The following is a 16,501-nucleotide window of genomic DNA, read 5'->3' as shown; positions in this document are numbered from 1 at the left end:
TGGGGTCACCAGGTCAGAGAACGGGAAGACTTTTAGGGTTTCTGGGATTAACTCCTCATTACACAAGCATTTCCCAAACTTTATATCCACTTAAAGAACTAGAGTCCTGGTTCATTGGGTTTTCACTCCACCAACGACACTGACTTCACTCAACAAAACCCATGCTAGAACAAGCAAGAAGATAGCCACAGTACTTGGAAGAAGAATTAGATTTGGAGGCAAGGATGCTACTTGAGAAGAAGGATTGAGATCAAGGTGGGTGGGGAGAGGAGCTTAACCCTTACTTATCTAGTTATTTGTGCAGTGCTGGAGATGGAACCCAGGGCCTCATGCGTTCAGGGCAAGTGCTCACCACTGAGCTCTGCCCACATCCCTGATCACCTAGAAAACGAGGAAGCAGGTCTGCATGCAGTGGGGCACGTGCTTCCCGAAGCCCCTCCTTGCTTGTCTCTCCCCTTAATGCAGCAGCAGCCCCTGCTGTCTCCGGGAAGACAAGATGGGGAAGAAGAGCCAGAGCAGAGCTGGACCTGTGCCTGGCACAGACACACTCCTGGTGTCCTCTTAAGACCCAAGTCACAAACAACAGGCATCTGTAGAAACATCATAGTCACCTCCACTCCATGCCCTGGTGTCTCCTAAACCAATGGACCCCAACCCAAGCTCACGGCCATTTCCCCTGGCTCTTGCTCCCGTAATCCCTGTGGTTAATAGTATTGATGTTAGTTAGGAGCCCAAGCACAAAGCTTCATCTGTTGCTCATGCCTTGTTCTTCTCCACCCTCAACGTCAAAGCAGCGAGTTATTTAATCTGTTCCATCCTCACAGTGTCTTTTCTATCCATCACTTCACAGTGCTGGCCTAGCCTCTGTTGTCTTTTGCCTGGGAGAAGGTGGCAGTCTCCCAAATGGATCTCTCTATGAAGCTTTGAAAAAACTTCTGACATCTCCACCATCGGCAGAGCCATGTTTGTATTCCTCAGTAAGTCACTGGAGACCTGTGTCAGTCAGCTTTCTGTCCCTATGACACAATGACTGAGGCAATCAACTTATAAAGGGGAAAGGTTTATTTTGGGTCGCAGTTTTGGAGCCTCCAGCCTATGATCAGGCAGACTCATTTGTTTTAGGCCTCTGGCAGGGTTGCCAATGGCAATGGTGGACAAACATGGTAGAGCAAACAGTCCACCCCATGGCCAGGAAGTGAAAGAGAGAACAAGGAAGGGGTCAGGCTTCCACAGTCCCCTTGGAAGCTCCCAGTGACTGCTCCCAGGCTCTATCTCTTGAAGTTCCCGCCTTCAACACATAGGCCTTTGAAGGACATTCAAGATCCAGATCACAGTAACATCCTGATCTACCGAGCCTTGCCTTTGCCTTCATCTCTGCTCCCTCCCTCCTGTGCTCCGGGCTCCTGGGCCTCCAGAAACTGCCATGCAGTTTTTCTACAGTTTTTTTCCTCCATGTCTCCTGTTCTCAGCCTGCTGAATTCCTCCTAATCCTTAAAGGCCAGTGAAAGCCCGGCATGGTGATGCACGCCTGTAACCACAAGGAGGGGAGGTTGAGAGAAGAGGACTGTGAGTTTGGGGCCAGCCTACACTACATGGTGAGACTCTGTCAAAATAAATAAGTAAATAAAGTCCAGGGCAAATATTAGCCTTCCGTAGCTTCCTCCAGGCAGGATGAACCACACTGTCCTCTGTGTCCCTGAGCCATTGCTGGTGTGACCAGGGAAGCAGTTCTCGTAGTATCAGGCACCACTGTGGCCTGCGAGTTCACCGAGGACAGTCTGTCTCGTTCATCTTTGGCTCCTAGGACCTGGCCACATGTCAGACATATAGTAGACGCTTAGTGAATAATGGATTAAGTTGGAAATGGATTCAGGTCACATGACTCTTGTCCCATGTCTTATACTGTCCTGAAGCGAAGGCTTGAGTAGCTGGGCAGGGGTGTTAGCATACAGCAGAACATGCTGTCCCTTTCCCCCAGTCCTTTCTGATACCTGCCCATTGGAAGCTAATCCTCTGAAGAACGAGGTTATCGCCAGTTGAATGGCAGACGTCCCTGGGAGGGCCTAAGTCTTTACGGCACCTGCAACCCCACTCAATGTCGGTGCTGGAAGGGAACTTGGAAGTTGTCAGCTCCTTTCCAAAGCAACCAGTAGCCTCCAAGGGCCACCTCGGAGGGAGTCACACAGTGAGGCCTTCCCAGGAGGCTGAGGGCAGAGGGTGGTGAGGGGGCACGAGGGGCACAGAGGCCCAGGCAGCAGGAGGACACATCTATCAGGACAACAGTTTGGTCAGACACCCTCCCTGGTAGAATTGAGACCCCAGGTTCTACTTCTAAATGTCTCCGACAAACCTTTCTGTTGGAGTGTCAGAAAATCCTCAGGTAATTTTCCAATTTTAACCCACCTTCATCTTAAACATAAATACATGCCTCATGGCATTTTTAAGAGGGGTGGGTGTTTGATGAAGTGAGATGAGTGACATCAGGATGTCACAACTCCAGACAGGTTTCACATTCCGGGTGTCGCCTCCCGGTGAGTAGGAGTGTCAGGAGCTGAGCCTGGAATCAGTTTCCTAGTCGCTCTGCTCCTCGACACCGCCCTGTGCACACAGCCTTCCCACGCTGTGCAGAGCCCCCGCCCGGCCGCCGGGCCAGTGCTGGGCCAGGAGGCCTGAGCAGCCACTCATAGCAGGAGAACTCAGGGAACAGAAGCACTGCACAGCACAAAGATTCGTTCCACGCACACCATCTGGGGCAGTGGAGCACTGGCTCACTTCAAAAAGAAGAGGTCACCATTGGTGTGACTGAGATGCTCCTGTCCAGCCACTGGAAGTCGGGGCTCACACTGCCCACAGCAGAGCAAAAGGGCAGATGGGTCTCCTTCCTGGCCTGGCTCCCTGCAGCCAGTGGCAGGACCTGTGGGTGTCAGAGGAGGCAAGGAGAGTCCCCCCGTGTCTGAAAGCAGTCGTGCCCAATGTCACATTTCTATAGCTCTGGATGATGGAGAATTCCAACTTGTGATTGTCACCTTGGATTCATATCTGATTGTGGTCTTCCTGTGTCCCAGAGAAGAGAGTTTGGCCAGGCCACCGGCTGGGATTCAACTTTCTTTCAGACGCCTTCAGACAGACTGCAGGAGCCGCCAGTGTGCACACTCCTCCACAGACACCCTGCGGAGCCCCAGTGACTACCACACACAGCGTCTCCCCGTTCTTCAGAGTGACTGGTTCAGGGCTGGTGTGTGGCTCCGTGGCTCAGCGCCTGCCTGGCGTGCCTGAGACCCTGGGCTCCATCCCAGCACCAGGAAACAGCAACGTCAGCTCTTCCTCTCTGGTTCTCCTCTTTTAAAACTGTATAACGGGCTGGAAGTGTGGCTTAACTGGTAGAGCACCTGCCTAGCAAGGGCAAGACCCTGAGTTCAAATCCCAGAACTGCCAAAATCCAAAAACCAAAGCAAAAAAAAAAAAAAACCCTTTGTAGTGCACCTAATGGAGGGAGAAGGATTTCTCAGGCTAGGGCTTTCAAAACATTTCTAAAGCAACAGAGACCTCTTTCAAGTGACACGTGCACCCAGTCTCAGTATGTAAAACAAAAAAGACGATGTGCTTTGGTTGCACTGGTGAGAACCTGCTTCCTGATTCCCTCCTCCCAGCCCCTGGGAAGCAGACTTGTCACACGTTCCAGAAATCTGCCATCATCTAATCACAATTACTCAATCTCCAAGGGAAATCTTGGCATCTGGCACTCCGATGACTGTTTTAAAATGATACAGGAGGGGCAGGGCCCTGCATCTTGGCATGGAAGCCATGCCCATGGCATGGAAGCCATGGGTGTGATATTGGGGTGTCTCTGTAAAGGTCTGCTCTGGGGGGCTCCTGGTCTCCCATCTGGCATCCTATCTATGTCAGAAGGCACTCAGCTTCGCTTTGCTGACTGAGGACGCTGCCCGCCTGCTAAGCTGCTTGCCTCAGCTGTCTCCAGAACTGACAGTCATGGCTGTGACACTGGAGGTTTCTGCAGCAGTTAGTGAGCAGGCAGCAGGTGCCACCTACAATCCCTGGGGATTAGCCCAAGGTGCCAGATCAGGTGCTCGGCCGAATGTCCCAATGGGGCCACCACACGGGCAGTTTCTTTCCTTTTTTTTTTTTGATAGGACTGGAGTTTAAACTCAGGACTTCACTCTTGCAAAGGAGGCACTCTATAGCTTGAGCCACAACTCTAGTCCACCTTGCTCTGGTTGTTTTGGAGATAGAGGTCTCGAGAACTACTGACCTGGGCTGGCCCCAAACTGCAATCCTCCCAATCTCAGCCTCCCAAGTAGCTAAGATTACAGTTGTGACCCACCAGCACCTGATTCAACACACAGGCAGTTTCTCTGCTGAGTCAACTAAGTCTCCAGAACAGGTGCTCCATGGGATCTTTCTGCAAAGGAGAGAGAAAAGGCCCTGCCTGGGTGCTGAGGGTACCAGGTATGGGAGTGCAGAGCTGAAGTGTGCACTTTGGAATCTGATTAACCCTCTTCCTACAATGAGGAAGGCATGAAGCCAGGCCTGTGCTCCAGGTCATTTTAGGTGTCTGCTGGCTTTCACAGAGGAGAGGCCCTCAGCTCTGTCCTCTTGATTTCTGTGGTCAGCTCTAGTAGGTTCACTATGTTCTCTGCGCAGTTTGAGACAAAGTCACTAAACATCCTGTTCTTTGCAAACTGACCCGTCTGGGAGGGCATGTGCCAAGAGTTTCTCCTGGAAGCAGAGACAGATCACCATTATCAGTCCCCCAGGTGAGGGGCAGCCTGGCCTTGGCCCCAGCGGGCCAGGCTGCAGTCAGTCTGGGAGCTGGCCAAGCTTGCTCTGTGATGGGACAAGTCCCCAGAGCCTGGGCCCAACAGGATCTTGAGGGACTCAGTATGCTCAACACTGTCCCGAGAGGAAGCACAGGAACAACAGAGGAGGTTGTAAGCCTGGAGCCAAGCTGCCTGAGCCTGAGTCCCAGCCCGTGTAAAATGGAGCCACCATCATACCTACTCCTAGACGCTAATGTGCAGAGTCTTCCAGCAGTGAGTGCTGCGCAGTGGAGGGCAAGGTAAGCATGGGTCCTGAGCTTGGCCCTGGAGTTGCCTCCATCTGTGCTTCAGCCTCCCCTCAGCAACTTTGGGTCCCGCTCCTCCATGAGTTCCCTCAAGTGCTGAAAACAGAGGGTGTCTCTGACTGGCCCCTAAACCCCATCTCCGTCTCCACTGTCTTGGCATTCAGAGCTCTGTAGTGTGATGATACCCCAATCCCAAACTCCAGTCCCAGGATTTGCTGGGAGCAGACCCTGCAATTTGGTTGAAAAAAGTTACATGCTGCCTCCCATCCTAGGCTGCTGGGGAGAGCAGTCGTGGAGCTGGCACTGAGGCATCAGTCCTATTTCTCTGGTGATCACGAGTGACCAATTTGAGCAGTGAGTGCTCGACTCGAGAGACAGGCAGGTGTCCACCGAGCACATTAGTCAGGCAATGTGCTAGAAACTTGGGGGTGTGGACTCTCACTTTTCTAGTTGACCACATGCACTTCAGCCGGTTCTTTCTTCTCTGTTCTGCCTTTGTATAGTAGGGATGGGATTGTTTTGATTGCCAAGTGCATCCTTAAATAGGACATCCAGTAGGAATAAAGGCTTTGGGCAATGAAATTCAGTCTTTCTTCCTCTCTTTGCAACCTGAACCACAGAATCAATAATTTTTTTTTTTTGCAAAGTGCAGTGTCCCCAGGATAAAAGGTGGATCAGTTCCCTGAGCCAAGCCTACTGGCCAGGAGAAGTGGCCTGGGTTCCTGTGGGGCTGGGTGTCTCAGGCTGGGACTGGCTTTGCTGCAGTGAGTACCCATCCTTTCCTGGGACTCCAGCCAAGATGCCAGGGTTACAAATTTCTCTAATGTCAGAGGCAGCTTTGTTCAGGGGGTCCAGTGTCCACAATGGCCTCTGCTGTCTATCTCCAGTCTGTTTGCTCAGAGGTAGACTTCACTGTCTTATATTGAGGATCTTTTGTATCTGTGTGATCCTCTGGGCAGCTGGGGAGGTAATTGTCATTACCATTCCCATTTTACCTAAGGAAATAGACTCCCAGGGAGTTGCACAGGTTAGCAAGTCAACACAGAAAACACAACAGGACCAATTCCAACCCCCAGCTCGTTACTACCTCTGTCTCCTTTATTCAAACGCTTCCAATGAAGCAGGAAATCAACCTGTAGTTCGAGAAGGCTCAAAGCAGTAGTGGGGATTTCTCCCTGCATCCCCAGGGAAGATGATGCCAGGGTGGCTGTTTGGAGGATCTTCCCTTGGGGACAAGATCAGAGGGAACAGGTCTCTCCTCCCTCATCATGTTCTAGAGGCCAGAGCACAGTCCTCTAGTTACCATGAAAAGTGGTCCCTTGAAAGCTGCAAAGGGCAGGACCCTTCCCACACTTCTGTAGTTCTTACGGAGATGAGGGCATTGACTGCTCACCCCTGTGATGATGGAGGTGCCTGCAGATCTATTGATTTGTACAGACAGCTTTGCTCATGGACTGGTGGAGACCACGGGTTCCTGGGTGACATCTGTTCTCCTCTCTAACTATGAAACTCCAAGTTGTGCCAGGCACTGCGCCAGCTGAAGTTACATATTCAAGCTCTCCTGGCCACGGAGAAATGAAGGACTTGATATTTAGAACTTTTGAGGAGTCAGCTCAGACAGCACCCTATTGTTGCCTGCTTGCCCCTCTCCCTGCACCCTGCTGTCTGGGATGCAGGTGTGATGGCTGATGAGCATAGCCCTCTTGGATCATGAAGTGGCCTTGGGGATGGAAGCCAGGGCTGAGGATGGTGCTGGATTAAGTCAGAAGCAGCTTGGGTTTCCTGCTGACTTCCTGCGGCCACCATTCCCACCCAGGACCAAATTCCTCTGGATTCTTTTACATGAGAGAACAAACCCTTGCTTTTAACCTGAATCCTGATGGGTCCCATTCAGTACAGGGACCTGGACTTTCTAGTTAGCCAAGGTCACCTGAGCCTTATTTGCTGTTTCTGTTTCCTAAACACACAGCCTGCCTCACAGCGTGCAGACGCCGCAGTCCTTTACAGAAGGCCAGCTCTGAAGACTGCTCTGAACGAATCAAGTGTGCACTGAGCATTTGCCAGGTGCTGGGCCCTGTGCTGAATGCGTGCCTCTACTTCCAGAACACCCATCGGCAATTAGTGAGACAGACTGTGAAGAAGGGCCCTAACTGAAAGTGTTCCCTGACTCAGCCTTGGGGAAGGCTTCCCAGGAAAAACGGGGGCCTGTAGGGCAAGTTGTAGACAGTTGGGAGCAGAGCAAAGGCTGTCAGAAGGGGACACACAGTCTCTTTGATGGAGTGCAGCAGTCTTTCAGAACAGGTCAGGAGCCAGCAGCTGACTCTTGCTAAGTTTGCGTTGATCTTGTCATGATCAATACAGAGTCAGCCACTCCATTGCTGTGCCCACCGTTTTGGAGCTGGCTCATTTTCTCCCTTTTTTCTTTTACTCCAATCTTCACTCCCTTCCAGGGTCAAGAGCAAGAGAAAAAAACCATGTGTGGATAAGAAAGCCTGATCCTGTATAGAGAGTAGATTAGGGAAAGTGCAGGTTCTGGCTGTGTTTAGGAGACCTGCACATTCAGTGTGGGATCCTGGGCCTCCAGCTTCGCAAGGAGAAGCTGCCAAGTGGGGAGCACCCCTGGTGATTACTGTCTCTAGGGAACCGTTTGACTCTGTCAATCCCAGACCAGATCATATCAAGTCAGCTCCAGGTCTGTCACTTCTGTCCTTCTCTGAAGTTCTAAGTTTTTGTCTACATTCGAGATGAGACTGCTTGGTTATAACAGAAACCACTGAAGCCAGCTTGAACCAAAGGGATAGCTCATGGGATGTGAAGGTTTTTTTTATGAATTCACTGACAAGATGCCAAAATCAGAGACCAGAGGTTTCAGGAGTCCCTAGCCCATGCAGTAACTAACAAATTAATTGATAAAATTAAAAATACAAACAATTTTAAAAGGCTACAACTTTGTTCCTGGTTTTTCACTTGTTCAAGAGATCTGAGTCTCTACTCCACATCCTGTGGAAAAGACAATTTCAGAAGCCCAGCCAGGGAAGAGACAGCTCTGCTGAGCCACGACTGCAGCCATAGCCAGGAGCAGGTACTGTTGTTGAGGGAGGGTTGGCAGACAAGCCAGTCGGTGTGGCTCTGGTCTACGCACAGCAACTCATAGTCCGGGAGGCCCAGGTGCTCACCCTTCTTCCCCGAGTCCTGCCTGATCCACACCTGGGCTGCCTGGGTTCAGCCATAACTGATCTACCAGGCAAAGGTGAGCATCACTGGATCCTGTGACCCAGCATCTACAGCAATGCTTGGCACTGCAGTAGGTCCATCAAATAACCAAATTAATCCTCCATTCCATGCCCTCTTGGGAAGGGAGGCCAGAACACGGAGAGGATGGGAAGAGGATCTTACAAGGGCCCCTGAGGTGGGTCTGTAGGCCTCAGCTTAGCCAGGTTCTAGGGCCTGGAATTGCAGCTGATGGAGTGCTAGGTAAGCCCTGATCTTGGAGTAAATGGCCATGCATACTCAAGGACCTGTAGAGCACATACCAGATGCCATGCCCCACTACATCCTCAGCACCGATGGGCTTAGGTTCATCCCCTGCTGGTCCAGCTCACCCACTGGGGAGTAGATCACAGGGCTACTGATGAGAAGTCATTGCCACGTAAGTGTTTCAGTCAACAGTGAAGGGCATATCCAGTGGTGGTTCCCCAAGATTATATGGCCTAGTGATGTGGTTACCAATCTTAGTTTGTGCAAGGACACTTTGTGATGTTTGCACAAAGAACAAATTTCATCCCTGTCACTAGGCAATGCATGACTGAAATAGATAAAATACTTCCTTGTGTGGAGTAGCTCTTCTGTGTTTGTTGATGCTCATGAACAGTGGTTGTTGGGTGTTCTGATGGAGGGGGAGCTGGGAAGGATTAGGGAGGAACAGTAACTATGTAATTTACAAGTTCTTGCAGGAGATGGAATTGACTGGTATAATTTATCATTTCTCACACAAGAAGAGCCCAGCCTTCACCTGGATCCTTTTCAGTATGGCTTGTCAGCAAGAAGCCATGCACAATGCGGGGGTCAGCTGAGGGCAGTTGAGTTTGCCTTGCACCATGCGCACCTCCCCATGCACGCCGGGAAAGTGAGTGCAGGAACGTCTTGGTCTTGTCCATTCTGCTTCCTGCTCCAGCTCCGGCCCAAGCTTTTCAAGCTCAGCTCAGCCTCTTTGAATCCTCCACCCTCAGATTAGCTCCTGGTGGCCAGTCGCAGCTCTCCTCACCCCCTGTCCTGCTACCCACTCTCCACAGGGCTCATGTCTCCTGTCCCACACTCTGACATGGGAGATGCTGTGACCCAGCCTCCTGCCCCCAAGGACTTGCCCCTCCTTGGCCTTAGGGGGCCTACGTTTGTAGTGAGGGTCATCCCTCTCCTTTGGACATCCTATTACTCCTCCAGCAGCTAGGAACACAGTGACAATGTAAAGCGAATGGAGAAAACAGGGAACAGGAGACATTTTTAAAAGCAAAAAAAAAAAAAAAAAAAAAACCAGAACAGATAATTTCCAAAGGACATTAAACTCTACTCAGGGACAGTCTCTAATCAACAGAATGAAAGGCCGGCGAGCGCGGGCCCCACAGGGACTGGTTGAAAGGCAGCCTGGTGGTGAGAATGTTCTGGAGCCAACTTCTCACACACAGGAGGCCCTCCCCAGCAACCAGCTCATCCCTGGGGGACCGGGTCTGGACCCCACCCCATGTGGGCTGGGAGCCTCCCGGCTTGGACCTTCTTCCCTGATGCAGCCTTCAAAAGCTCCCTCACCAGGACTAACAGTGGGACCGCACTTCGCCAACAGAATTCTTTGGCAGAAAAAGTCATGTCTGAGTCAGCCTGGAGAAATAATTAACCCCCACGACAAGGCTTCATAGAGGGAAAAGAGGGATGAGGCCTGGAGGCTCAGGAAGAGGGACGTCCTGGGCCTCTGAAGTCAGGGAGCACGGGGAGCCAGGCCCCAACGCCCCTCACCCAGGCACCTTGGGGCCTCCAGGGAGCTCACACCTGCCCTCTGTGTCTTCAGGCCAACTTGTGAGCAGGGAGGGAAAACCCCTATTTTAGACATTGTCCTGGGGACTTGTTTCCACTCAGGCCTTTTCCTAACAAGTAAGCCAGGCACGAAAGGAATCTGAATTACTGCTCCCTGCCTGCTGAATGTTGTGCCTGTGCTCAGAGAGGACACGAGCGCCAATGAGGCTCAGCCAGGCCTCGGGAACTTGCCACCCAGTGGAGAGATGACACAGGACAATGTTTGAGCCCAAAGAACCTCTGTTGTTCGTGTTCCTCTGTCCCAGAAAGGGGAAAGATGTTTCATTGCCTTCCCTGCAAGCTGCTCGGATCCCGGGGTCACCCGCCACTGCCTTCTAGGAAGGCCTCCCACCTCCTTGCCAGGGTCTTGGCCAGCCTTGCTGGGATTTCCCTCTTTTGGCTCCTGCATCCCAAAAACACTCTCTCGTCCCTATGGCACAATCAGGAAAGTCATGACAGCTGTGGGCTGGCCTGCCAGGCTTCCTGCCCAAGGCTTACCTGGACTCAGGTGGGTAGCCAAAGATGGGGAAAAACCCTGGCACCTTCATCTTCACATAGAATGAGTCCATGGAAGAGTTCTTGGCTTTGTTTTGCTGTGCTGGGGTTTGAACCCAGGGTCTCACACATGCTCTACCACTGAACTACTTCCCTAGGTTCTGCACCTTTTTTTCTTTTTTGGGCAGTTTTCGGGTTTGAAGTCAGGTTCTCACACTTGGTAGGCAGAGCCTCTACCACTTGAGCCATGCCTCCAGTCCCTCAGACCCACTTTTGAGCATACTGTTCAAGCTGGAGGAGCAGCTCAAGTGGTAGAGCGCCTGCCTAGCAAATCTGAGGCCCTGAGTTCAAACCCCAGTAAGGTTGGGTGCCAGTGGCTCACACCTGTAATCCTAGATACTCAGGAGGCAGAGATCAGGAGGATCGAGGTTCAAAGCCAGCCCTGGCAAATAGTTTGCAAGACCCTATCTCCAAAAAAAAAAAAAATCACAAAAAAGGGCTGGTAGAGGGCTGGTGGAGTGGCTCAAGGTATAGGACCTGAGTTCAAACCCTAGTACCAAGAAAAAAGAAAGAAAGAAAGAAAGAGACCCCCTAGCTAGATGGGCAGGTCTCAGGCCACCCCAGAGCCCAAGGACCCTGCTGTTCACATACACCCTGCCAATGTCACTCTTTTTTGGCCCAGTGGGCATGGCAATGGGCAACTTGGCTAGGACAGAGATGGCACTGTGCCCACCCTGGCTACTTAGCAGGCGTCGGGGAAAATCAAGACGGGATGAAGATTGATACACACCCCTTGACACTGGAAATGAAAAGGAGCCCCCTTGTCCCCAAACCACACCCCCCCACAGGCCTTCAGCAGCATTTCTCAAAGGCCTACTTTGTGCATCGCTGTTGCTGAGACAGAGCTCAGCAGGGCCAGGGCCATGGAGAACTCACAGCTGACCCACAACACAGGCCTAAGCAGAGACTTCCTAAGCAGAAGATGGAGCCTGCAAGAGCCTGTCCTTGTCAGCCTCTCAAAGCCTCCTTCCCAGGGTCATAGCCCCACTTAAAGGCAGCCGGGCAGTGGGTGGGACCCATCTGGATTTAGAGAAAAACAAGGGCCTATCGGGTTTCAAGGCTTTGAGTCTCACCACCAGGCTCCCACTTCCAGATTTTTCTCAATAGTAACTGGATCCTCCCAGAGGAAGCAGACACCCAGCAGGGTCCACAGGGACCTCCCAGCCCATGTCCAGCTCCTGCCATCTGTGTCTGCCAGGCACAAAAGACTGGAGTCTCTGGGTGTCTTCAGGTCACCAAGGACCAGGCCCTGGTGGCTGTGACACTAAGGACACACACCTACCGGAACCTCCAGGATGCTAACCAAGAAGAAAAGAGAGCAAACACAAGCAGTGTTCTTCCCCATGGGAGTGAGGGAAAAACTTTCATCAGCCAGGGCTAGGATGCACAGTCATCTATATCCTACACAGGGATTCTGCCCGTTTCCTCCTGAAAAAGGGTCAAGCCCTGCCCCATCCTCATGGAAACCCCTCTGGGACATCAAATGGTTTCTGAATTGCTTGGAGTGGAGAAGGAGGTTTCAAAACTGGGATGGGCTGGGCTGGGGCTAGGTGTCAAAATACTTGCCTAGCATGACTGAGGCCTGGGTTTGATCCCCAGCCCCACAAAAAAGAAAACAAAACAAAAAAACTGGGGGTGTGGACTCTTTATAGCCTCAGTCACATACCTCTCCAACCCTAGGCAGAGTGGCAGGTGTGGACTGGAGATGGCACCTGAGATGGTCCCCTGATGCCAAACCAAGTGTCACTTTCACTTTTAATTGCAAGCTCCCCAGCACCCTTCCTTGGGTTCGGTGTCCCCCAAGCAGCTGTGTCACAAGCCCATGTGGCAGGTATCTACACTCAGGTCACCCCCCTGGGTGTCAGTCCTTATCAGATCCTCAAAAACACAGCCAACCCCTGACAACCAGGCCCAGGCCAGGCTCCCCTGTTCAGCACAAAGCAGCCCAAGTTATTAAAGGAAGGTGAACTTTGGAGACCATGCCCAAAGCCAGCCATCTCTGACCAATGCCAGCATGCAAATTAATGTGATTTTGCATCTTAAACCACATAGCCCGTCTTTTTTTTTTTTTTTTCATTTTTCTTTTATTATTCATATGTGCATACAAGGCTTGGTTCATTTCTCCCCCCTGCCCCCACCCCCTCCCTTACCACCCACTTCGCCCCCTCCCTCTCCCCCGCCTCAATACCCAGCAGAAACTATTTTGCCCTTATTTCTAATTTTGTTGTAGAGAGAGTATAAGCAATAATAGGAAGGAACAAGGGTTTTTGCTGGTTGAGATAAGGATAGCTATACAGGGCATTGACTCACATTGATTTCCTGTGCGTGGGTGTTACCTTCTAGGTTAATTCTTTTTGATCTACCCTTTTCTCTAGTTCCTGGTCCCCTTTTCCTATTGGCCTCAGTTGCTTTAAGGTATCTGCTTTAGTTTCTCTGCGTTAAGGGCAACAAATGCTAGCTAGTTTTTTAGGTGTTTTACCTATCCTCACCCCTCCCTTGTGTGCTCTCGCTTTTATCATGTGCTCAAAGTCCAATCCCCTTGTTGTGTTTGCCCTTGATCTAATGTCCACATATGAGGGAGAACATACGATTTTTGGTCTTTGGGGCCAGGCTAACCTCACTCAGAATGATGTTCTCCAATTCCATCCATTTACCAGCGAATGATAACATTTCGTTCTTCTTCATGGCTGCATAGAATTCCATTGTGTATAGGTACCACATTTTCTTAATCCATTCGTCAGTGCTGGGGCATCTTGGCTGTTTCCATAACTTGGCTACTGTGAATAGTGCCGCAATAAACATGGGTGTGCCGGTGCCTCTGGAGTAACCTGTGTCACAGTCTTTTGGGTATATCCCCAAGAGTGGTATTGCTGGATCAAATGGTAGATCCATGTCCAGCTTTTTAAGTAGCCTCCAAATTTTTTTCCAGAGTGGTTGTACTAGTCTACATTCCCACCAACAGTGTAAGAGGGTTCCTTTTTCCCCTCATCCTCGCCAACACCTGTTGGTGGTGGTGTTGCTGATGATGGCTATTCTAACAGGGGTGAGGTGGAATCTTAGTGTGGTTTTAATTTGCATTTCCTTTATTGCTAGAGATGGTGAGCATTTTTTCATGTGTTTTCTGGCCATTTGAATTTCTTCTTTTGAGAAAGTTCTGTTTAATTCACTTGCCCATTTCTTTATTGGTTCATTAGTTTTGGGAGAATTTAGTTTTTTAAGTTCCCTGTATATTCTGGTTATCAGTCCTTTGTCTGATGTATAGTTGGCAAATATTTTCTCCCACTCTGTGGGTGATCTCTTCAGTTTAGAGACCATTTCTTTTGATGAACAGAAGCTTTTTAGTTTTATGAGGTCCCATTTATCTATGCTATCTCTTAGTTGCTGTGCTGCTGGGGTTCCATTAGGAAGTTCTTACCTATACCTACTAACTCCAGAGTATTTCCTACTCTTTCCTGTATCAACTTTAGAGTTTGGGGTCTGATATTAAGGTCCTGGATCCATTTTGAGTTAATCTTGGTATAGGGTGATAGACATGGATCTAGTTTCAGTTTTTTGCAGACTATAGCCCATCTTTCAAAGTAGGCTGAGTGATGAGTGGCAATTAACAACTAAGTAATCAGTTGCAAATTACCAATAATTGCTGTCATTTCAAGTGTTTTTTTTTTCCTTCTTCATTTTCTTCCCTCTGCTCTCTGTCTCATTTTTAAACTGACAAATATTTATTGACTTCCTTTAGGCAGGGGAGGCTCAAAGTCAGGGATAAAATGGGTGTCAGCTGATGTTTGCTGAGAAATCCATAGTCTGGCTGGGCAACATGGTGCATGAAGGGAAATAAAATAACCAAATGTCAGAACAGTGGGATGTTGACACATGGCAGCCCTGCAAGGTGAGGGTCACAGGCTGTGCAAGGAGCTTGGTTTTAAGTTCCTGGAGGCTGTGAACTGCGTTTCCAGCAGGTGCCTTCCTCGCTGTATGTGGAAGTCTATTAGGGCTGGGGGTTCGAGGGGAGGCAGAGCACTTGCCTAGCATGTGCAAGGCCTTGGGTTCCATCCCCAGAGCTGAAAAAAAAAGAGAGAGAATTTGAAACATCTATGCTAGTTCTCTGTAAAGCATGCTCTCTGGCCAGCAATTTGAGGAAAATGGGTTTTTGATTGCAGAATGTCACAGAGCTTCGAAAGGTAAGGCACCCGTGAATCAGCACGGACAGTGGATGCCGCTGGTCCCAGATTGAACCACGGGGTGGCCCTCCCCTGCACCACCTCATTCTCCCCATGAAGTTCTCCCCAGAAGTCCAGCCCAGATTTCCAAAAGCACTCTGTACCACCACACTAGCCGCTCCGGCCCTCATCTGTCTCCTCCTCTGTGTCTCTCGCACCCCCTAGCTTGGTGCAAGTGCTCACTGATCGCAAATTACTTGGATGCTAAAAATGCTCAACATCATGGAAAAGAGCAAGCCCTGGACTCAGAGTTCAGATGGTGGCTTTGGCTTACTAGCTGTGCAACTTTGGGAAAGTTACTTAGCCTATCTGGACCTCTGTTTTATCAACTGCACCTCACAACATGGCCACGAGCACTCATCTGTGGTGCCCAGCACATCATAAACACAAAATAATCCTTGCTATATTTATCACCAGCCCCAAGTGTGTGTGAAACCTGGTCACCAAGAAAAGGACAAGAGCACACAAGTGGGCAGAGAACCAGATTTTAAGGCTCATAACACAGTTCCCAAATATGGGAGTATTGTTGATCTCAAGCACTAAAATCTGAACATCAGAGTTGACAGGAGTTCCCTAACACAGGTTGGGATCCAATAGTCACCCTAGGGAGGAGTTAATGACCTGATCAAGGTCACTTGCAGGGTCAACCACAGGCCAGGAATAGAAGTTGGCTCTGTAGCCAAGCCTTTGTCTCAGCAGCTTCCTCTGGTGTGGTTCCGGCAAAACACCCAGGAGTACTCAGCCACTGCAGTGAAGGTGAAAGAGCAGCCTCTGGGGTCCAGCAGCCTTGACAGTGCGTGTTTACTCCACCCCCCCACAAGAAGGCTGGTGTACCCGGCAGCCTCCTGACCCTCTCTGAGCACCTCAAAATGTTATTCCCTGACCTCTTTCACCCAGGTCGTGCAAAGGAGAGGAAGGCGGGTGCATTTGGAATGGCAAAGAAAGGCTTTCACACACAAGACGACTCTTGGACCTCGGTCACATCCATGTCCACCCCTCCTGCCCTGTCACCACTGCCTCCCCCATCACTGGAGCTACACCAGCTCCGTGGCCAGCTTTGGACCAAACCCACAACTCCCTCGCTACTTCCACAGCAGGAAAAAGTTCTCTGCAGTCAGGCTCTGCCCCGTCCAGGGACTGAGTTGGCAACAGCCCTGTCTACAGCTGTGAAAGCAGCTGAGTGCAGAAAACAGCCAAACAGAAACTACAGAACAAAGCCACTGAGAAAGCCATCCTGGCGTGCATCCTGGTGTGCACACACGTGTGATTTCAACCCCTTGCGCCCTCCCTCTCGGGTTACTCAGAGAGCCTTGCTTCTGCAATACAGTGAATTATTCATGGAGTCATGCTGCCTTTGGGCCTCCCACGATCACACAGACTCTTCCCGTCCCATGAGCCAGACAACAGCAAGTGGGGCAGAAGGTAGACGGGGTCTGGGTTGGAGCTCCCGGCTTCTGAAGAGGAGACAACGGGGAGTCTCCTTTGCCAAATCCCTGGAGGTGGCAATATGGAAGATGACAATCAGTAGTTCTGCAGGTGGTGAACTCAATGGGAAGAGCTAAAAATTGAAAAGACTAATGAA

This window comes from Castor canadensis, chromosome 11 (assembly GCF_047511655.1).
Source record: "Castor canadensis chromosome 11, mCasCan1.hap1v2, whole genome shotgun sequence".
Taxonomy (NCBI): domain Eukaryota; kingdom Metazoa; phylum Chordata; class Mammalia; order Rodentia; family Castoridae; genus Castor; species Castor canadensis.
This window is presented reverse-complemented; position numbering follows the sequence as displayed.